Source organism: Ambystoma mexicanum, chromosome 4p (genome assembly GCF_040938575.1).
Source record: "Ambystoma mexicanum isolate Mex_15411 chromosome 4p, UKY_AmexF1_1, whole genome shotgun sequence".
In the NCBI taxonomy this organism is placed as follows: Eukaryota; Metazoa; Chordata; class Amphibia; order Caudata; family Ambystomatidae; genus Ambystoma; species Ambystoma mexicanum.
Genome location: NC_090927.1, coordinates 812,282,070 through 812,304,869, shown reverse-complemented (window position 1 = coordinate 812,304,869; position 22,800 = coordinate 812,282,070). Strand labels below are relative to the sequence as shown.

At 45.8% G+C, this 22,800-nt stretch overlaps 1 protein-coding gene and 1 long non-coding RNA gene across 5 annotated transcripts in view; one reads left to right on the top strand and one right to left on the bottom strand.

Annotated features, from left to right (window-relative positions):
- LOC138453478 (uncharacterized) overlaps window positions 1-22,800 on the bottom strand; it is a 1,096,265-nt gene that overhangs the window by 605,875 nt on the left and 467,590 nt on the right. The window lies entirely within an intron of this gene.
- The window catches only part of LOC138453479 (uncharacterized), an 88,006-nt gene that overhangs the window by 42,613 nt on the left and 22,593 nt on the right, over window positions 1-22,800 (top strand). Inside the window, exon 2 of the long non-coding RNA XR_011260439.1 lies at window positions 1,938-2,276. This is a non-coding gene — a long non-coding RNA (uncharacterized lncRNA). The remainder of the gene's footprint in view (window positions 1-1,937; window positions 2,277-22,800) is intronic.

Below are 22,800 nucleotides of genomic sequence, written 5' to 3'. Positions count from 1 at the left end.
TCATGTGACGTAGCGCAAAACTTGCTAAATTTGCACAACTTGCACATTTGCACAATCTGCTATTTGTACGTTTTGCCTTATTTTGCACAGTTCTGCTCGTTTGCAAAAATTGAAGAATTGATATCAACTCTGGTTTAAACGACTGCGACAGTTTGAAGTTAATGACAATGGGCAAAAGGAAAGCAGCCAATTCTATCTCCCCAGCAGGCCATAAAAGACTATTTAAATTGACTAATAGTCAATAATATTTAAACGGATACAGCTTTAGTAAACAAAATGTACACCCTCATTCAGGCATGGATGGCAACCCATGGCCTCTGCATGAATGATGAAAAAACAGAGATCCTCATTCTAGGCTCACCCAACAACCTAACAAAACTTGATTCCAACTACAGCTCCTTCAATATCAATGGCAATATAACCCCCATCGCCAAAGAGGTGAAAACCCTCGGTTTCTATTTGGTCTCCACTTTGTCCCTAAGGAAACAAGTGAACTCCCTGGCCTCATCAACAGCCTATACTGGTAAATTTATTAAAGCATGCAGACCCTTCCTCTCACCAGCTAGCTGCATTATCCTACCCAATGCAAAAATCCTCTCAAAACTGGATTACTGCAATGCACTTTATGCAGGCACAAATAAGTACATCATCAATAAACTTCGAAACCTACAAAACAACGCGCTCAGAACGGCCCTGAACCTCCCAGCTAGAGAGCACATCTCGAATGTGCGGAGAAAATACAACTGGCTAAAAATTAGCAATAGGATCACCCTCAAATGTGTCACACTAACATTCAAATGTCTGAACAATGCAGCCCCCACATACCTTAGGGATAGAATAATAAGAAAAACCACTGCACGACCAACCAGAACAGCCAACTCTTTCTGCCTCCAAACCCCTAGATTCAGACTAAAAAAAACAGGAGGTAATAGCTTCCCTGTGTAAGCATCCCAGTACTGGAACGCCCTACCAGTTGAACTAAGAAGGGACCAGCCCTACAACAGCTTCAAGCACCATACCTGCAACTGGCTTCGACGCAATGACCTCTGAAACCGGTGACCCTGAGCATTGTGACCTGATGACACACGTACCCCTCCACTCTTACATGTAAAATGTACATAATGTATTTACTGTATATAATTTGTTACCTTTCCACCCTTACATGTAAAGAATGTACATAATGTAATTACTGTATACAATGTATGTTACCAACAACCTGAAATATGCAACCTGTAACCAAGTTCTAAGCATTCTTGTTATTCTGTGCGCCCAGCTACCCAAGGGTTTTCGGGCACCCTATAAATAAAAAAACAAACAAACAAACTAAACCCATTGATGATGTCAACATACTTATAAAAGAGATTAAAGACCTTTTAGGAGATATTGCAGCTATCGACACTGTTAATGTTAAGAAAGGTGCTATTGGGGCAATTGGTGGGCAAACTTTAAATTCCAATTGTAGTATACTTTGTAATGCACCTGATTTTATGTCAATATCATTGAAACCGGTTGTGCCCAGAGTTATTGCTAATACTACCACGGTGTGTGGATATAGCGCTGCTAAGTTAAAGAAAGTAGCAGACCCACTAGAGATGAACAGGGTTGTAAACCCCCTTGATCAGAAAGGAGGAAATAACTATATGATCCCAATCTCTGTCCCTGATAATTGCCAAGAAAGAGGCTCTGTTGAATATCAGTCATTCCCTATGTCAGAACAAATTGTCAAGCAGATCATAGAGGGGGTGGGGATTGCAGTGAAAGTACCGCCCCCTCCCTAAGTTAGTTCTAGGGTGGGCAAAGAAATTGCCTCTCAGCAGCGGTGCGATTATGCAATTATGTTCAGTTACCAAGTATAACTGGTGCAAAAATATCCAAGCCTGTGGAGCAGTTGGCTTTGTTTAATCCCAGTGGCTCATATGAATTTGCTTTTCCCACAGTTGATCGCTTTGGAAGTGTAGCGGAGGAGCCAAGTGCCTCTACCGGAAGTCCTGCCCCCATGTTGCCTATATGTTGGCAACCGGAAATTGCAACATGCGCAAAGCCAATAATGGTACCTATACTGAGAAAAGTCCTTGAAACAAGGTATCCATTGAGAAAACCCTACATGATGTATCCGCGAAGGAATGACAGTCTTCTGAAGGACATTTCGGAAGATTTGTGACGATGAGTGAAAGAGAAGACTGGTGATGCCACATGAAGCAGAGATGACGCACCCAGAAGAGATGCCAATGAAGAAGGTGAATAGACCTTATAGAATCTGATGGCGAAGTAAAGAAGTGAGTAACATTTCATGAGCAAAATGAAGATTGCACGTGCGGGAGAAGCACTGAAGAAAATGCAATGCCGTTTTATAATTGTACAGATGCAGTAACGCAAGTAGACTAAGTAATCATAAGGCTGGCTATGCGTAGTGAACAGACTGCAGGCAGTGCTGCCCATATATATATATATATATATATATATATATATATATATATATATATATATATATATATATATATATATATGGGATACATTACTCACCGTAATCGTATTTCTGATGCTTGTATCTGCTTAGATTCACATGCTGTGCATAGGCCGACATCTAGTGGAAGCTGCGGAGTATTACAGTTTGTTTTTCGAAAATCGAAAATGGGCGTCGACACAGGCGTGCCAGTAATACTATCCCTAGTGTGACGTCCACTGTACCCAAGATCCCTCACGCGTCTAGGATCCTCAGATTGTATTTTTTCTGACATGAGGAAGCATGAGGAGTAGCGTGAGTACAGATAATCCAAGCAGATAGACAGAAGGTAAGACTACAAGCAATCATGCGCCTTCTCTCGGAGGGGAGGAAGGGTGGGTCGCATGTGAATCTAAGCAGATACAAGCATCAGAAATACGATTACGGTGAGTAATGTATCCCTTCTGAGGCTTGTGGAATCTGCTTAGATCACATGCTGTGCATAGATTAGCGAGCAGTAACCGAAGAAGGAGGTGGGATGTGAGAAGGGTCATGAGCAAACAGGTGTCTTAGAACCGCTTGTCCCACTTGTGTATCTGTCTTGGAATGAGTGTCAATGCAGTAATGCTGAGTAAAAGTGTGAATAGAGCTCCAAGTAGCTGCTTTGCAAATGGTGTCGAGGGGAACCTTTGCAATGAAAGCCAGAGTGGCCCCAATGCCTCTAGTGGAATGGGCCCTTGGCGTGAAAGGCAGATTTTTTTTCAGAAAGAGAGTAACACAGCTGTATACAGTTGATAATCCACTTCGAGATCGCGCTCTTAGAGACGCGATCTCCCTCTCTGCCTGTAGCTACGGAGACAAACAGTTGATCTGTTTTCCTTAGCGGTCTGGTTTTATTTACATAGTATAGTACCGCCCTACGCACATCAAGGGTGTGTAGTTTCACCTCAGCTGAGCTTTGCGGGTTCTGGAAGAAAGCCGGAAGCTCGATGGACTGGTTTACATGGAATTTAGATATATATTTAGGTGAGAACCTAGGGTGTGTGCGCAAAACCAGTTTGTCTTTGTGAATAGTAAAGAAAGGATTCTGCACTGACAGAGCCTGAATTTCACTGACCCTTCTTATAGAGGTAATGGCTACTAAGAAGGCCGTTTTATAAGTCAGGTGTTTGAGACTACTTTTATGCATGGGTTCGAAAGGGGGGCCCATGAGCTTAGCTAGCACCACATTGAGGTCCCATCCTGGCGGTGGGTTCGAAATAGGAGGGTGAAGTCTCTTTACTCCTTCCATGAAGGCTTTAACTACTGGTACTTTCCACCACGATACCTTGTTATGGGATGTGGTGTAAGCCGAGAGGGCTGCCAGGTGTACTTTCAGAGAGTTAAAAACCAACCCAGCGTCCAGCAGGTGGAGCATGTATGTTACAACGTTGGAAGGAGTGCAATCAACTGGGTTGATTTGCTTACTCTGGCACCAAATAACGAATCTTTTCCATTTGTCAAAGTAACAGTGCCTTGTGTTTGGCTTCCTGGATTCTTTTAGGATGTCCATACACCTTTGTGGTAAATTGAGATGGCCAAACTCTATGACCTCAGGAGCCATGCTGCCAGGTTCATTGAGTCGGGTTCCTGGTGCACTGTTTGACCTTGTTGCTGGGACAGCAGGTTGTACCAGGCTGGGAGTTTGATGGGCTCGCACACCGCCATCCTGCGTAGGTGTGGAAACCATGGTTGTCTCGCCCACATGGGAGCAACTAGGATGAGCGTCATCGCTTCCTTGTTCATCTTGTACACCACCTCCCTGATGAGAGGAGTTGGTGGAAAAGCGTACGCAAACATCCCTGACCAGTTCATCCACAGGGCGTTCCCTTGGGAGTTTGGCTGGGGGAACCTGGATGCAAATCCTGGGCATTGTTTGTTTTCGCTTGTGGCGAATAGGTCTATAGTGGGGAAACCCCACTGAGAGAAGAGATCTTCTACGATATCTCTGTGAAGGACCCATTCGTGTTCTTCTGGGAGGGAGTCTCTGCTTAGGGCATCCGCTAGGGAATTGAGCTCCCCTGGAACATGTTGCGATGACAGGAAGATGTTCCGTTTGAGTGCCCATATCCAGATTTTCTGGGCAAGCTTGGACAGATTTGGCGAACGAGTCCCTCCTTGTTTGTTCAGATAGAACATGGCTGTCGTGCTGTCCGTCAGGATCTGCACCGACAAGTTCAGCAGATGGGGCTCGAACGCTTGAAGCGCTCGGAATACTGCCAGAAGCTCTAGCAGGTTGATGTGGTTCTTGGCTACTGAGTGAGACCAGAGACCCTGAGCTGTGTGGTGGAGGTGGTGAGCTCCCCACCCAGTTAAGCATGCATCTGTAGTCACCACTGCCTGTATTTCGGGATCGTAAAAGGGTTTTCCTCTTGCGAGATTTTCTCTTGTCCACCAGTGTAAGCTCTGTACGAGTGTTGGCGAAACGACCACTAGATCGTCCCACTGACCACTTGCCTGAGACCACTGTTTCGCCAACCATTCCTGCATGGGACGCATGCGCAGACGCGCGTGGGGGACCAGGTAAATGCATGACGCCATCATGCCCAGTAACCGCATTGCTTTACGTACCGTTATTTGTTGACCTGACTGATAATGTGGAATTTGCAGTAGTATATTCCGGATTCTCTCCTCCGAAGGGAAGGTCAGCCCTTTTTGAGTGTCTAGGATTGCTCCTAGGAACTGTTTTGAGGTGCTTGGCACCAGACTTGACTTCTTCTCGTTGATGGAGAAGCCTAATTCGTGGAGGAGGTCGATAGTCCTCTGAATATTTGACCTGCAAATTTCTGGGGTTTCCCCCGTTATGAGCCAGTCGTCCAGATAAGGGTACACTGGGATTGCCTCCCTGCGCAGGTGTGCAGCTGCCACCGCCAGTACCTTGGTGAATACCCTTGGTGCTGAAGCTATCCCGAAGGGCAGTACCTTGAATTGGTAGTGGGGACTGTCCACCTTGAAGCGTAAGTATTTCCTGTGTGCTGGGAGCATGGAAATATGAAAATAAGGTCCTGGGACGAGTTCTATCGCGTCCTTTTCTAGCAGAATGGCGATCTCCTCGAGAAGGATCTTCCGATGTTCTAAGGAGTGTATTCTTTGTCGTGGAGGGTGGTTCTGGGGACGCTGCAGTAATTCTATACAATATCCTGTGGACACTGTTGACAGCACCCATCTGTCTGAGGTGATCCCTTCCCAAGCTTGGGTGAAGTTGGAAATGCGTCCCCCTACTGGGGTTGCGTGAGAAGGGACCCTGAACTGAGCGTCACTGCTTAGGTGGAGGTGTGCCACCTCCCTTGTTGGGGCTGCCTCTGCCTCTTCCACGACCTCTTTTGTTACCCTTGCTGTAACTCTGGGTAGACTGCTGGTTGTTGTTCCATTGTGTACCCTGTCCTTGGGCATAGTTGCCTCTTTGTGAATTTTGGCCGCGTGGGAGACGAAAATTACCGTTCCCCCTCTGATTAGGGGGTTTGTTGGTAAGCTGGCCAAGGGATTTGAGAGTCTCGTACTCGTCCTTGGCATTTTTAAGTGCGTCTTCGACCGCTTTGCCAAACAATAGATCGGGTTCCACCGGCTTGTCTATTAATGAAGCCTGTGTTTCTGTTTTGAACCCCGACTGCCGTAACCACGCATGTCTCTTGATAACAGTACCTTCTGCTATCAATCTCCCTGCGTTGTCCGCGGCGTCGAAAGTTGCTTTTAATATGCAGCCAGACACGGCTCTCCCCTCTGCCGAGATCCGGGCCAACTGGCCCTTTAACGGTTCCGGAGCAGAGGCTATGAGCGCCGCGACCTCTTCCCGTTGATGGCAGTTGTAACTTGCCAACAGGGTGGTGGAGTTTGCGATCCTAGCTTGGTAGGCTGACGATGAGGCTACCTTCCTGCCAAATCCGTACAGTTTTTTGCTCTCCTTGTCGGGAGGAGCTTCTGATGACGATAAGGGTGTTCCAGCCCTCTTCCGAGTGTTGGTAACCACTAGGGAGTCTGGTTTAAGATGCCCTCTTATATAGAGAGGGTCAGACTGGGCTGCCCGAAACAGTTTTTCAACTCTGGGGTTGACGGCTCTGGTGAGGCTAGGATTCACCAGAGATGGATCTATTCTTCGTTGGATGGATTTAAGGATAGGGATGGTCTGAGCGACCGGCCTCCTCTCTCCCACCAACTCTTCTGCGAAGTCCCTTTCCTCCTGTACACCTTGGGTGTCGATGTGAAAATGTTCTGCTGCGCTAGCGAGAACTTCATTGAGGAGGGGCTGGTTATCAACTGGCAAGTCGGTAACTGGGGCTTCGCTCTCTACAGGGGAATCTACTATGTAATTTTCCTGCTCCTTTCCTACCTCCTCTAGGTCCTCTTCATCTGCATCGAATTCTGTCCCGCTTTGTCCCTCCATAATATCAAACTCCAGGTCCCCTCCAGGGCAAGGCTGTCCTTGGTATCTGGGGTGTGGAGTACAGTATGGAGTAGAATAAGGCTGCACCTCGAAGGGTACAGGTCTTTCAAAGCGGGCCTTCTTGCTTAAGGGTATAGGGTCAGAGGAGCCTGAGGGTGTGGCCCCTAGAGGGTCATACGAAAGGAAATGATCTGGGTTTTTGTTATAAAAATCAGCCAAGGAAGACATTCTTGACATGACCCTGTTTATGTCTTCACTAGACCATTCTTTGGAACAGGGTATGACCTTAGTAGGCAACTTGTTTGTCTGCCTCGGGTGGAAGGAAGACTTTACAGGAGTGGGATGCTGTGCTTTCCGCTGTTTCCCCCCTTCCCCGTGCGTGGAAATATTTTTTCCCTGCCCCTTGGAGGCCCCAGAGACTTTCGACGCCTGGCGTCGAGGGATGGGGGAGGTAACTGTGTGTTTCGAGCGTGGGGCCTCGCTGGTGTTAACTGAGGCCTCGGTTTCTTGGAGCGCGGCCTGGGGGTGGAAGTCGTCTTCGTCTCCCGACGATCGAACTTCCGTTAACCTAGAGAGCGAGGCACTATTGGCAAGAGTGGATGATTGCCTTGTGTCGTGAGGCGATCTCGATCGAGAGCGCCCAGAGGACACCGAGTTGGACCGTTCTATTTGTGCCTCTTTCCGAGAAGTCGACGTCGTCGAGGTTCGGTTGGACTTAGTGTGCTTAGTGTATGTAGGGTGTGTAGCGCTTGCGTCGCCGGGGGTCTTCCCCATAGCCGCCCTGCCGGACAACCTTCCGAGGTCGGGGACCTGCCCTCGGCCGTCTTTAGACGCCGTAGTGCCCTCGCCGTCCGAAAGTACGGCGTCGCTGCCATCGCTGAAGGCGCCCTCCGCTGCCATGGCTGCCTGCCTGGCGTGGTGGGCCCAACGCTTTGTCGAACGGTCCTTAAGTGTCTTAGGCTTAAACCTATTACACGCTCTGCAGAACGCTTCGGGGTGGTCCCTCGGCAAGCAGAGATTGCACGTGGCGTGCCTGTCGACCCAAGGGTATTTGCGATTGCACTTGGGGCAGAATTGGAAAGGGGTACCCTCCATACGCACCTTGAGGCAGCGGGCTGGTAAGTGTAGGAAATATATAGTGTACCTATATACCAAGAGTGAAGAGTATGTACCACCCCCCACTCTCCCTACTTGCAGGGCCGAGGCCAGCGGCCTACTAGGCCCGGGCCGAGGCCAGCGGCCTTCCGAGGCCCAGATCCGTCGTGCAGCAGCCGACGGTCGATGTCTTCTCCAGCCGTCGTCGAGTTGAAGGGTCGACGTTGTGGTGGGGAAGGATGTCAATAAATAACTTAAAGTTAAATTATCAAAAGTCTGGCTAAGGCCAGGGGACTCCGCAAGATGCTTCCGACCAGTATGGCGGAAAAAAACAATCTGAGGATCCTAGACGCGTGAGGGATCTTGGGTACAGTGGACGTCACACTAGGGATAGTATTACTGGCACGCCTGTGTCGACGCCCATTTTCGATTTTCGAAAAACAAACTGTAATACTCCGCAGCTTCCACTAGATGTCGGCCTATGCACAGCATGTGATCTAAGCAGATTCCACAAGCCTCAGAAATATATATATATATTACACTGCCACGGTAGTGGCCGTGTAGTTATGGTTAAGTTGCTGTTTCCATAGGAAGAGCACTTTTTGGGCAGCTTATAACTCCGCTCCCTCTGGACGAATCCTCACCAAACTTTGCAAAAAGAGTATACGGGCCACTCTGAAGTTCTTTGAAAAGTTTGGTGATGTTTGGTCCAGGGGGGGAAAAGTTATCGGGGGGTCCCAAAACATCTTTTTTTCCCATAGACTGAATGGGGGAAAAACTTTGCGCACGCCTACATCTCAAACCGCTGGACGGATTTTCACCAAATTTGTGCCAGGAGGAGGACCTTGGTGCCGAAAGTGTGCTTTTGTAAATTTGATGCCAATCCGTCCAGTAGTTTTCTTTGAAACGACCAAAAGGTATGTCTCAAAAAATGAGTGATATCTATGTCCGCTCTGCGGTCACACTTCCCTGTTCGCTCCACGGACAAGATATCGATTGGCTAAGGGGCTCGCGTCATGACCGCGGACACGCGACGTGTCCTCCGATTGGCTGGAGTGAGGCGTGATGTGCGTCAGATTGTTTGGATGCGCCTGACAACTTGGATCCGCCAACAGCACGGCGCCGACCAAAGGCGAAATGCTGTTTTGGGGACTGTTTTGGTGTGTCACAGTGCTTGGGCAGGTTCACAGAGTAGGAGATGGGTGAAATACTGTATTTGTTTAGGCGGCAGGTGCTAATTATGTATTCGCCATAGCCGCGCTGCCCGGGATGTTTGTCATTACTGAAAATGAGCGGTCTCATAAGGATAGTACTTCCGTTCGTGCTGTGCACAGGCAGGTTGAAACTGTTCTAAGGACACGCGTGGTGTTAGTGAATGTTAAAATTGACTACATGCCGCAGTTAACATTTTTGTTTCTATGGGTGTGGTAGTGAGTTATAAGCCAACATGGATTTTATATAGTGCACGCCCATAAATTCCAATATATATGAGCATACACCTAAGACTCTAGGCCCTGGCCACAACTACTGCAGCACATCACAGCTATAGATACACCCGTAGTATCGAACATCGATCAGGTGGTTGTGGGGAGGGCTAAGAGTCGTGGGTGCAAATTGAGTATATGATGCAGTTAAAATGTTTCATTCTATGGGTGTGGTAATGACTTTTAAACCACCATGGGTGTGATATGCTGCGGTGGTTGTGGCCAGTGCCTAGAGTCTTGGGTGCATGGCAGCAGGCCGTAGGCCTTAGGCCATACACCCTAGACTCTAGGCCCTGGCCACAACCACAGCAGCATATCACACTCATACATCACACCCATAGAATCGAATATCTTTGAGGTGGTTGTGGGCAGGGCGTAGAGTCTTGGCTGCAAATTGAGTATATGCTGCAGTTAAAATGTTTGAAGGTATGGGTGTGACAATGAGTTATAAGCCGCAATGGTTGTGATATGCTGCAGTGGTTGTGGCCAGGGCCTAGAGTCTTGGGTGCATGGCCGTAGGCCGTAGGCCATACACCCAAGACTCTAGGCCCTGGCCACAACCACCGCAGCATATCACACCCATACATACATGCATAGAATTGAATATTTATCAGGTGGTTCTGGCCATGGCCTAAAGTCTTGGGTGCATGGCCGAAGGCCATGCTCCCAAGACCGAAGTTATAAGCACTGACGTTATAAGCCACCATGGGTTTCATATACTGCGGTGGTTGTGCTGAGGACCTACAGTCTTGGGTGCATGGTCGAAGTCCATGCACACACGACCAAAATTCTAGGTACTAAAGTTATAAGCCACAATGGGTGTGATATGTTGTGGGGGTTTTGGTCAGGACCTACAGTCTTCAATACATAGCCGAAGGCCATGGACACAAGACCAAAGTGGCCATACACCCAGGACTAAAGTTATAAGCCCTGAAGTTATAAGCTAACATGGATTTCATATACTGCACTGGTTGTGTCCAGGACCCAGACTCTTCGGTGCATGGCCATTGGCCATGCACCCAAGAACAAAGTTCTAAGTACTGAAGTTATAAGGCACAATGGGTGTGATATGCTGTAGTGGTTGTGGTCAGGACCTACATTGGCCATGCACCCAAAACCAAAGTTATAAGCATTGAAGTTATAAGCAATCATGGGTTTTATATAATGTGCTGGTTGTGGCCAGGATGTAGAGTCTGCCATGCACCCAAGACCAAAGTTGTCAGTACTGAAGTTATAAGCCACAACTGGTGTAATATGCTGCAGTGGTTGTGGCTAGGACCTAGAGTGTTGGGTGCATGGCCGAAGGCCTGCGGCCATGCACCTAAAACCAAAATTATAAGCAGTGAAGTTATAAGCAACCATGGTTTTGATATGCTGCGGTGGTTGTGGGTAGGACCTAGAGTCTTGGTTGCATGGCCGCAGGGTGTAGGCTGTAGGTTATACATCCAAGACTCTAGGCCCTGCCCACAGCCATTGCACCATATTACAACCATAGATCACACGTATAGATTCGAATATGTAAGAAATGTGTGAAATTATACTTACTGTTTAATTTGTTGAGATTGCATATATTTCTTACATGACTTTAGTACTTGGAGAAAATATTCTTTTTCAATTTCTGTGATAAAAGAAAAGAGCATGTTAATGTTTGTATTTTATAAAGACGTATTACATTCTATAATAGACATTTTAGCTTTTTTTTAACCCTCATATTTAGTTCACAAACCAGTGTACTGTGCATTTTCCTCAGTTTCTGTGTTTGATTTTCAAATCATTGGGTCTGGGGGAAAGAAATCCTTGTCGGATTAAAAAAAAACTTTATTTGCTATGCTACAAACGATTTCTTGTTTCCTTTTGTTGGGAAGGTTTTCTTACCAAGGGACACTTGACCGTGTGTGAATCCAGTCAGCTTGCAGTTGTTTTTGGTACCATCTGCATTGTAACGTAGAAGCATTAGTATTATGTAGTTACTATGTGTTTGTATCTGTAAGGTGGAGCGATTATCTGAATTGCAGATAGTACATAATCTGCCATGGTTTGCATTTCGTAGAAGTTGCTGAAATGGAATGGATTCACAATTAGGTATGGATACATACACAAATCGCTCATTAGGTATTTGTTCCTGTGTCACATTGTTACAGAGAGTGCATGTATGTTTCCACATGTATGAAATATGGAAGATTTCATTTATAGGTATGTTTTTGTTTTCAAGTACTTGTAGTAAGTACATTATAAATTCTTGTGGAACTTCTTGTGAGTTTGTAGTGAACCTCACCATTCCAGTACAGTAGTCCAATTCTTGTCTTACTCCGTAAACACTATACGTGTTGTCAGGATTATTTGTTGCGTTTCTATGAAGGACTAACATTTGCAAACACAATTGGTCTGTACTGTGTAAGTAAATGTTGTTAACAATTGGTGGCAATTGAAATAGAATATTCATTGCTACATTTGCGTAGCAACTTACACCAGTTACACTTGAAAATTTGAATGGAGCAGATAGTTCTGTGTCTGAGTGATTTTTTTCGGAGTTTGTGTTCCTTTTTTGAAGAAGTACCTGATTTACTTTCACTAATAGGTTCTTCTTTGCTTGTCGTAATTGGTGAAGTATTAGCTTCTTTTGATTTCTTTGAAGGATTTGCAGTCAGATCCTGTTGCATTTCTGTTTGAATTAGTTTTCTTTTACAACATTTTCCTTTTTCTGGAACAGGATATGATTTCAGATGGGGGGTGTACAGTGAACGCAGTCTATTGTATTCTAAAATGCAAGGAATATCAGCGTTCACTTTACTTACATCAAAGTTGATTAGAAATAGACCGTCAAGTGTACGTAAGCATGATAGTGCTACGTAGCTCATGCCTTCTTTAAAGACTGTGTTTCCAATATCTATCAATGCTTTGTCTAGGGTAAGACCTTGGAATTTATGAATGGTGACTGTATATGCAAGAGTTAGAGAAAATTGCTCTCTACATACATGTCTTTGAAGAGAAGGAATCAAGCTATTGAGCGCCCTATCCTTTTTACTTCTGAAATTTTGTCAAAGAGAATATTGACAAACTGAATGTTGTTGTCACGTGGGTATGTTTGAAAGCCAACAACTGTACCCAGTGCCTCATTAACTAGTCCTTGCTCCACGTCAAGGTTACATTTAAGCATTACTCTACAATTTAAGGACAATTTTAATATTTTTTCCAACCCAGCTGTGTTGGAGATTGAATTTTCTAAGGTATTTAGTCTTGTTGTGGCTTGCTGACACATGGGTAGTGTCATACCATGTATGTCCAGTTTGTCTGTGGAGCAAATTTCAATTATTGGTTGCATTTCTTTTTTTAACATTGTTTCATTGAATTTGGAACAGCTTGCAAGAGTTGGCATTAAGGCCATATAATTGACATTAATGTGCGCTAATTGTTCCATAACATCAGTTGCACTTGCGTTATCGCCATAAAGTGCCTGGATGTGCCGGTTTTTCAATATTGCTTGTGCTTCTTGAGATAGTACACCAATTCTAATACTTTTTAAAATGTTGGCGCAAGTGAGGTCTGCAGATTGACGCGTGAGGTCTGCAGATTGACACACGTTTTCTGTTAATTCTCTGTATTGAAAATCTTGGCAAAGGTTGACATTTCCTATGCTGCCAACAGTTTTACGGCAGAGTTTGTGTCCTAAGGTTTTAAAAATAGGTTCACCTTTCACTGGTGTCAATTGTAGAAGATCTCCGAAAACGATAATGTGTTTTCCTGCAAAGAGTTCTTCGCACCTTGGTTTAAGTACTTCTTGCAATCTGAGGTGAATCAAAGCCACCATTAGGTTGGAGACAAGCTCACTTCATCTATTAGTAGCATTTTCATTTGTTTTAATACTCTGTGTAATTCCATTGTAGCTTCTGTAGGAAGTTTATAATAGTCTAATTTGTTTTGGTGTTCTACTGGAAGGAGTAGTAATCGGTGTAAAGTCAAACCGCCTATGTTGTAGGCAGCTAAACCTGTGGGGGCAGTTACAACAGCTGACAGTTTGTTGTTTGTCAATTGTTGAAGGAACTTGCTGATGATTTTGATTAAGAATGTTTTGCCTGAACCAGCTTCCCCACTGACGTACAGCAGTATAGGTTTGTAATTTTGGCAGGTACATTCTTTATTTTCGTGCTGTACACCATGTGCAATTTCTTTTGTTACTTCTTCAAAAATGGTGCGCTGGTCTTTGTTAAGTTTTGATTGTAGTACAGTTAAGTCTTCTGTATGTTCTTCAGAGTGACACATGATGTTTTCCACTTCTGTCATAGCTAATTCTGCCTCATTTGCTATTAGTGGCTTTCCTAGTGGTTCTTGACTTCTTGTTATAGAAGGTTGACTACTGTCGGAAGTGTCCTTATATAGTTGGGCCTGGAGTTCTTCTTCGTGTTGCTGTTCATTGTGCAACATTGTTTTGTACTGCGTAAAGTTCACATCGGTGATAGCGCTTTCATTTGCTTTGAAAGCCTCTTCATAGCAGTCATAGTCAACGTACATCTCTGTGACGTCTGAACCAGTATTCTTTCGTACCACGCATGTTTGCAAACAGATTTGTTGTGCTTGATTGTAAAACCTCATCTTTTTCTTGCAATTTTTGTATTAATTGCGTAGTGACATATTTTGAAAGTGGGTTCCAGATTTCAATATGTGTGCAACTCCGTAACATAGGGTTGCTAGTTCACTTTCAAAGAGTAGGTGGAATATGTATTCCACATTTTGTCTAAATCTGGGATCTTCAGAATACATTCGTAATGAGCGGTATTCTGATGCTGTTATCTGAGTGGGTCTATCATCGTATCTTCCTCCTTTGCCAGTAGGAAATAGTAGTGGAAAAGCATGTGCTTCTATACTTTTTTGCCATATGCTGATTGGTGACCCTTTGGTTTGTCGCATTTGGTAAGTTTCTAGTGCATCATCTATGCTCTCATTAGAGTGCAATGGATGAATTGTATAATGGTCTAAAAGAGTGGATACTGCAGCAGGATCCAGAAGTTGAAATTGACCAGTTTCTGATGAGTCTTGAATTATTTCAGTTGTTTCCCTTAAGCTTTCTTCAATATTTATGTCTTTGTAGTATTCATTATTGTATTTCAGATATTGCAAGGCTTGTCTAACTTTATGAAAGTTTACGAGTTGTTGCCAAATTTCTTTTGTCTTTTGTTGGTACACCATTTATTAAGACAATTAAAGAATGCTCTATTGGACGTTGCACTCCTAGAGTATGCACATTTTCGGTCAGATCTAATGGTAAATAAACTACTTTGCCATGAATGCCTTTCACCAATTCAAAGGGAGATAATTTTGCTGTTTTTGGTTGAAGGCGTATTATAGCTTGAAATGGGTGTACTGTATGAATTATGATGCTCTCATACCAATTGAGTTGTTGCAGGGGTTTTGGTAGTGGGAATAATTCCAAATTATTTGTGATAGCACGTGAAGGAGTGTGGTTGTTGTCAGGTTTTGTAGTGCAGTAACTGCAACATATTAGGGGTTCACTTATTTGGTATTTGTTTTCTGCTAAAAGGTACAGAGCTAATTCACACCATTTCGAATGTTCATTGTCTTCTATTTTGTATGTTACGTCTATGTCATGATGCCTACCTCCAAGGAGCCAGGTTCGACCCAGCAACCCCAGAGGCAGGCATCATTTCCCCCAGGGAAGTGCCCGCGGGCCCAAGCTGGGGCCCTTTGGACACAGTCCTGGCGCCTTAGGCGCCAGGCTCATGTTGGACCCCTGTCCTGGCGCCTTAGGTGCCAGGCTCATAAAGCTAGACATATGTTCAAGTGTTTTAAGGTGCACTTACCGTATGCAGACCATGCTGCTACATCCAGGCCCTCTTGAGGCCTGAATGGAACTACTTTACCTGTGGAACTACTTTCCCCTGGGTGTGGTCGGGGAAGGATACATACCTGATCGGTGGAAGGATACCTGGAACTTCTTCCAAAGCTATTTAAACCACGCCCGATCAGCAACTCACGCTTCGCGTTGTTCTGCTCCTCGCAGCTGGACGCTCACCGTGTCAGCTCCTGCATCTGGACTTCAGCCACGCCTGTCAGCATCCTGGGTCACCTGCTAAGAGAGAATTGGTGAGAAAGAAGACCTTACCTGCTAAAGCTGCATCACGGAGACTTCACACCGACGATCCTGAAAGGGAAGACATCATTTTAAAAGCATTTCGCTTCGATCGCTGCAGCGCTGCATTTCACTCACCTTTCCAGGGCATTTCCATCTTCAGCAGCGATCGTCCGGATCCGCAGCCATTTCCCAGAGCCTAGAGAGAAAAAGACAAGAACACAAGGTGAGAGAAGGAAGGGAATAGGAAAAGCTCAGTTTCCTTCTAAGACTTACCTGTTGGGTCATTCCCATTTCATTTCGGGTCCTGCCGCATCCTGGCATTCCGGACCCCGGCCCCGATGGGGAAAAAAGACAAAGACATTGAATGAGCGAATGCAAAGACATTACCTGAACGCTCATCCAGAACTTACCTGTCATTTACTGGAACTGCACGTTTCACTTCGGGTCGGCGCCATATCTCCGGCATTCCGAACCCCGGCCCCTAAGGGGAAAAAGACATAAGCGTTAGCGCTTGCTGCAATAAGACAAAGAACATTATTATTAAGCTTGAACTTTTGAACTTGCTACAGAACTCTTACAGCTTCTTACCTGAATAGTCAAGCTTATTTGAACTCCCATCAAACCTCAATCCAGTGAAGTAACTGGGTTTCAACGCGCCCCTGCATCAGGACCAGGATGGAGAACTCATCCTTCCAGACCCTAAGGTGAGACTTCACGGGGAATCAAGGAAGGGTATCGTGGAGGGTTGGAAGGGAGTGGGAGACTTGAGCATTGTTCCGTCAGTAGGTAATACTCCCTTTTCACGCACAGGGGAATATTCCTGCGAACCAGTGAGGCCATCTTCAGAGTCCTGCGCTTCATCAGCACTCGAAGCCAGACCAGCGCCTCCGTGGGAATCAGGTGAGCGGGACAGAACGCGAAGCCTACCCACAATTTCCCACCCGGGCGCTATGGAGACTTCCGAGGCAGATCAGCTAGCCCAGCTTTTGGGGGAATTACGGGCAGAAGGGCACTCAGCCCGCCAGGAGACTAACGCTCTCAAAAGAGAACTGATCCTATCCAAGGAAAGAACAGATGACCTGGCCAAAAGGTTATTGCAGGCCCAGGCAGGGCACACTCCTTTACCTAATTCCGGAGATACTTCCACATCAATGGGTTTGGATAACCCGGTACAAATCAATCTACTCGGACACATGCCTTTGGCCCCGCCTGAACGTTTTGCGGGGGATCCCAAGAAATATGCCGTCTTTATGAACCAATGTCATTTACACTTTCTATGCAGACCCGGGGCCTTCCCTAACGACCAGACCAAGGTAGCCTTTATACCATCTTACCTCAGTGGTAGTGCTGCCGATTGGTCTATTCGATTGGTAAATCAGGTTGATCCCATTCTCCAGAATTTTCAGGGTTTCCAGGCCAGCATGGAAAGATTGTTTGCTCGACACTCTCAAGGACAGGCCCTTGATAACGAACTGCTATCCTTACGACAAGGTAATCAGGATCTTCTGTCCTACGTTGCCACCTTTAATAGACTGGTTGTGGAAACTGGATGGCCAGAAAACAAAAGGATCACATTGTTTCATCGAGGCCTGCGCGGAGAGCTTAAGGATGTTCTAGCTCAGATAGTTGATCCACCCCAGGTCTGCGCAGACTACATAGATTTGGTGGTTCAACTTGATCACAGACTTCAAAATAGAAAAGCAGATTGGTTCAAGTACGAAACCCGAGTACCAATCAAAACCCACGCTAACTCCAAGAGTACCGACGTATCCGAACCTATGCAAATCGGTGGTGTTAAAGGACCATTAACACAGAAGGAACGAGAGAGAAGGCGGCAAATGCAACTTTGCCTGTATTGCGGGACTTCCGGTCACTTTCTTCGAAATTGTCCGGTTAAACCACCTAAGAAGGTGGTTGGAGCCACTGATAACGATTTATTGACAACTGATTCGGGAAACGACCTAGCCCGACAAGCGTAGGGGTCCGCTTGCCGAGCTTGAAAACAAACTCTTTGACCTCGCATTTTGTCATGCCAATGGTGCTCGTGGACCCAAAACAGCCTCAGCTGTTGCATGCCATAAAAGCATACATCGACAGTGGAGCTATTGGAAATTACATAGACCGTGAATTGGCTTCCAGGATTAAGCTCCCTCTCTGCCCGAAAGTAACCCAAGATGTCATTACTACAGTAGATGGAACCGAAATAGCCTCAGGGCCGGTAACGCATTCCACTGTTGAAATGACTCTGGTAGGTCAGGATGGACATCGGGAAGCAATCGTGTTTGATGTGATCAAGGCCCCACAATTTCAAGTAATTCTTGGAATTTCTTGGTTAGAAACACATAATCCCAGAATTGACTGGCGAGCAAAGAAGATAAGTTTTCCTGATTGTGAACCAACTTGTTACCCAAGAAGTCCAGTTATGGGTCTAGCCTCAGCAACTTCCACCCCTGTACAGCTACCGTCAGAATACCAAGAATTCCAGGACGTTTTTCAGAAGGAACAGGCTAACACGTTACCTCCCCATCGGTCTTATGATTGCCAAATCGATCTGGTACCCAATGCTCAACTACCTTGTAGTAGGATTTATGCTCTTACGGAACCTGTGAACCTACATTTGCGTCAGTATTTAGATCAGTACCTAGCCAATGGTTTTATTCGCCCGTCCAAGTCTCCTGTCTCCTCAGCTCTGTTCTTCGTGCCGAAAAAAGAGGGCGACCTTAGAACATGTATAGACTATCGCGCCCTAAATCAAATAACGATTAAGAATCGTTATCCTCTGCCCCTGATCCCTGAGCTCATCGACCAGGTGAAAGACGCTTGTGTGTACACCAAGTTAGATCTCCGAGGAGCTTATCACCTGGTGCGTATAAAAGAAGGCGACGAATGGAAGACTGCATTCCGCACCAAATTTGGGCTCTTCGAATATCAGGTGATGCCCTTCGATTTGTGCAATGCACCTGCCGCCTTTCAGTACTTTATGAATGATGTTCTTCGGGAACTTATCGACGTCTGTGTCATTGTTTATATCGACGACATCCTGGTGTACTCCTCTTCAGAATCCGATCACAGAAAACATGTCAGGGCAGTTCTTGAGAAATTGCGCCAGCACAGACTATTTGCAAAGCTCGAAAAATGCGTTTTTCATACCACAGAAGTGGAGTTTCTCGGATTCATCCTGACACCTCAAGGAGTCCGAATGGACTCGCGAAAGGTGGACGCCATCCTCAAATGGCCATCTCCTAGCTCGGTGAAGGGAGTTCAGAGCATGCTCGGCTTCGCCAATTTCTATCGAAGATTCATCCCGGAATTTTCCCGAACAGTCCAACCCATCACAGCTCTCCTAAAGAAAAACAAACGCTTTGAATGGACTCTTGAGGACGAACAAGCCTTTCAGGACCTGAAAACCAAATTCACCTCTGCACCTATATTGAAGCACCCGCACCCAGATCTCCCTTACATTGTGGAAACCGACGCATCCAGTTCGGCCATGGGAGCTGTCCTGTCGCAAAGAGACCCAGAAACTAACCAACTACACCCTGTAGCCTTTTGGTCCAGGAAATGTTCTCCTCCTGAAATCAACTAGGCAATTACCGACAAAGAGTTACTGGCTATTAAATCTGCTTTCAAGGCTTGGCGTCACTACCTTCTCGGGGCAAGACACACCATCACCGTAATTACGGACCACAGAAATTTACAGTATTTAAAGGCGGCCAAGGCTCAATCTTCAGGACAACTCCGATGGGCTCTATTCTTTGCGGAATTTGATTTTGTAATTACCTATCGCCCTGGCTGCAAGAATGGTAAAGCGGACGCCTTATCCCGGATTGGCATGGAAGAACCCAATTCGAGTTTAGAACCTGTGCCAATCATACCTGAACAAAGAATCTTAGGCCTAACTTCATTGCAAACTATTGAGGACATCCGAACGCAAGTAAAACAACTTCTAGACTCTTCAGCCTTACTGGAATGGAGTCAAAAGGGTCCTCATTACACCGTTAAGGATGACTTACCCTACTTCCAGGAGCGGTTTTTTCTGCCTAGTAAAGAATTGCAAGAACTTGTTATTGCCCATCATCATGAATCATTAATGGAAGGACACCCTGGTATCGCTAAAACGGAGGAAAAAATCAAACGCCACTTCTGGTGGCCTTCTTGGAGAAAAGACAAAGTCTTTTGTATTGTCTTGCGGAATTTGCGCCCAAAACAAGGGTCAAAAGAAAAGGCCAGCCGGCCTACTTCAACTCTTGGATATTCCACCGGCACCATGGAACACCTTGTCAATGGACTTTATAACTGACCTGCCTCCTTGTGATGGTTACAACACTATTCTTGTAATTGTGGATCTATTCTCCAAAATGGCCCACTTTATCCCTTTAAAAGGTTTGCCTTCAGCTTCCACCTTGGCCAAGGAAATTCTAGAGAATATAGTTCGCATACATGGTTTCCCTTCCATATTTGTCTCGGATCGTGGAAGTCAATTTATCTCCCATTTTTGGAAGAAGTGTTGCCAACTAGCACAAATAGATGTGCGGCTATCCACCAGCCACCACCTCCAGACCGACGGACAAACCGAGAGAACCAATCAGACTCTCGAGCAATATCTTCGATGCATGTTACACAAATCTGAGTTAAATTGGAAAGGCATCCTTTGGATCGCAGAATATGCATACAACAATTCAGTGCATTCTGGAACCGGACAAACTCCTTTTTATACTTTGTATGGTCACCATCCTCGGACCTCTGATCTAGATCCACCTCTGACCCTGGAAATGCCCGCAGTAAATCACCTGCATTTCACAATAACCCAAGCCTTCAAAGAAGCTGCAACTCATTTACAGCAAGCCAAGAAAAAGTATAAAGAAAACGCTGATTTGCACCGAAGTAAAACTCCTCCTTACCAAGTTGGAGATCAGGTATGGCTAGCAACAAAACATTTACCCCTCAAGGGCCCGCGAACCTTCAATCCCAGATTCATAGGACCTTATCCCATGGAGGCTATAATCAATCCCGTGGCCTTTAAACTGGATTTACCGTCTAACATGCGTATTCATCCAGTTTTTCATGCATCACTTTTGAAGCCAGTACAACCAGGGACCCGACTGTCCAAGCCTCCAGACCCAGTTCAAATTGAAGGGGAATTAGAATTCGAAGTTAAAGACATTTTAGACTCCAAGGTGTTAAAGTCCAAACTCTTCTATCTTGTTGACTGGAAGGGATATGGACCTCAGGAGAGATCGTGGGAGCCTAGTAACCATGTTCACGCACCTCGATTAATACAAAGGTTCCACCGGAGATTTCCGAACAAGCCAAGACCCCCGGAGGGAACAACCTTGGGAGGGGCCTTGAGGGGGGGTACTGTCATGATGCCTACCTCCAAGGAGCCAGGCTCGACCCAGCAACCCCAGAGGCAGGCATCATTTCCCCCAGGGAAGTGCCAGCGGGCCCAAGCTGGGGCCCTTTGGACACAGTCCTGGCGCCTTAGGCGCCAGGCTCATGTTGGACCCCTGTCCTGGCGCCTTAGGTGCCAGGCTCATAAAGCTAGACATATGTTCAAGTGTTTTAAGGTGCACTTACCTGATGCAGACCATGCTGCTACATCCAGGCCCTCTTGAGGCCTGAATGGAACTACTTTACCTGTGGAACTACTTTCCCCTGGGTGTGGTCGGGGAAGGATACATACCTGATCGGTGGAAGGATACCTGGAACTTCTTCCAAAGCTATTTAAACCACGCCCGATCAGCCACTCACGCTTCGCGTTGTTCTGCTCCTCGCAGCAGGACGCTCACCGTGTCAGCTCCTGCATCTGGACTTCAGCCACGCCTGTCAGCATCCTGGGTCACCTGCTAAGAGAGAATTGGTGAGAAAGAAGACCTTACCTGCTAAAGCTGCATCACGGAGACTTCACACCGACGATCCTGAAAGGGAAGACATCATTTTAAAAGCATTTCGCTTCGATCGCTGCAGCGCTGCATTTCACTCACCTTTCCAGGGCATTTCCATCTTCAGCAGCGATCGTCCGGATCCGCAGCCACTTCCCAGAGCCTAGAGAGAAAAAGACAAGAACACAAGGTGAGAGAAGGAAGGGAATAGGAAAAGCTCAGTTTCCTTCTAAGACTTACCTGTTGGGTCATTCCCATTTCATTTCGGGTCCTGCCGCATCCTGGCATTCCGGACCCCGGCCGCTATAGGGAAAAAAGACAAAGACATTGAATGAGCGAATGCAAAGACATTACCCGAACGCTCATCCAGAACTTACCTGTCATTTACTGGAACTGCACGTTTCACTTCGGGTCGGCGCCATATCTCCGGCATTCCGAACCCCGGCCCCTAAGGGGAAAAAGACATACGAGTTAGCGCTTGCTGCAATAAGACAAAGAATATTATTATTAAGCTTGAACTTTTGAACTTGCTACAGAACTCTTACAGCGCCTTACCTGAATAGTCAAGCTTATTTGAACTCCCATCAAACCTCAATCCAGTGAAGTAACTGGGTTTCAACGCGCCCCTGCATCAGAAGCAGGATGGAGAACTCATCCTTCCAGACCCTAAGGTGAGACTTCACGGGGAATCAAGGAAGGGTATCGTGGAGGGTTGGAAGGGAGTGGGAGACTTGAGCATTGTTCCGTCAGTAGGTAATACTCCCTTTTCATGCACAGGGGAATATTCCTGCGAACCAGTGAGGCCATCTTCAGAGTCCTGCGCTTCATCAGCACTCGAAGCCAGACCAGCGCCTCCGTGGGAATCAGGTGAGCGTGACAGTCTATAGTTTTTGTGTTACTTTTGTAAAAAGTTATGCGGCAACACACACACACATGGTTTGGTACTTCAGCGGATGTACGTTTAAATTTTAGTATTTCTTTTTTGTATGTGTGTAATAGAAGGGTGCCATGTGCAGAATTGTTGCGAGTCTGTTCTAAAACTATTGCATTTTGTATGTGGCTTTCACTTGCAAAATATTTTCTCTGGATACGGTCGATTTCTTCTTGTAGGTATTTGGGTGTACCATGCAGAAGAGTGTTATTTAAATTGGCTAGTTCTAAAGCTGGACTTTTAGCATAGTACAGTTTATACACTAGATTTCTTACATTTGAATGATGTGTTGATATCATTTTGATATCATGAAAGGTGCTTTTGCAAATAGGTCCTTAAATGCAAGCTAATGAATGCCCTTGTAGTCCTGTGTATTTGTGCACTGGACAGGTATCCATATTTTGCAGCATTTTGATTTTGATTTTGTCTTTACCTTTCACATACTGATTGAGAAACT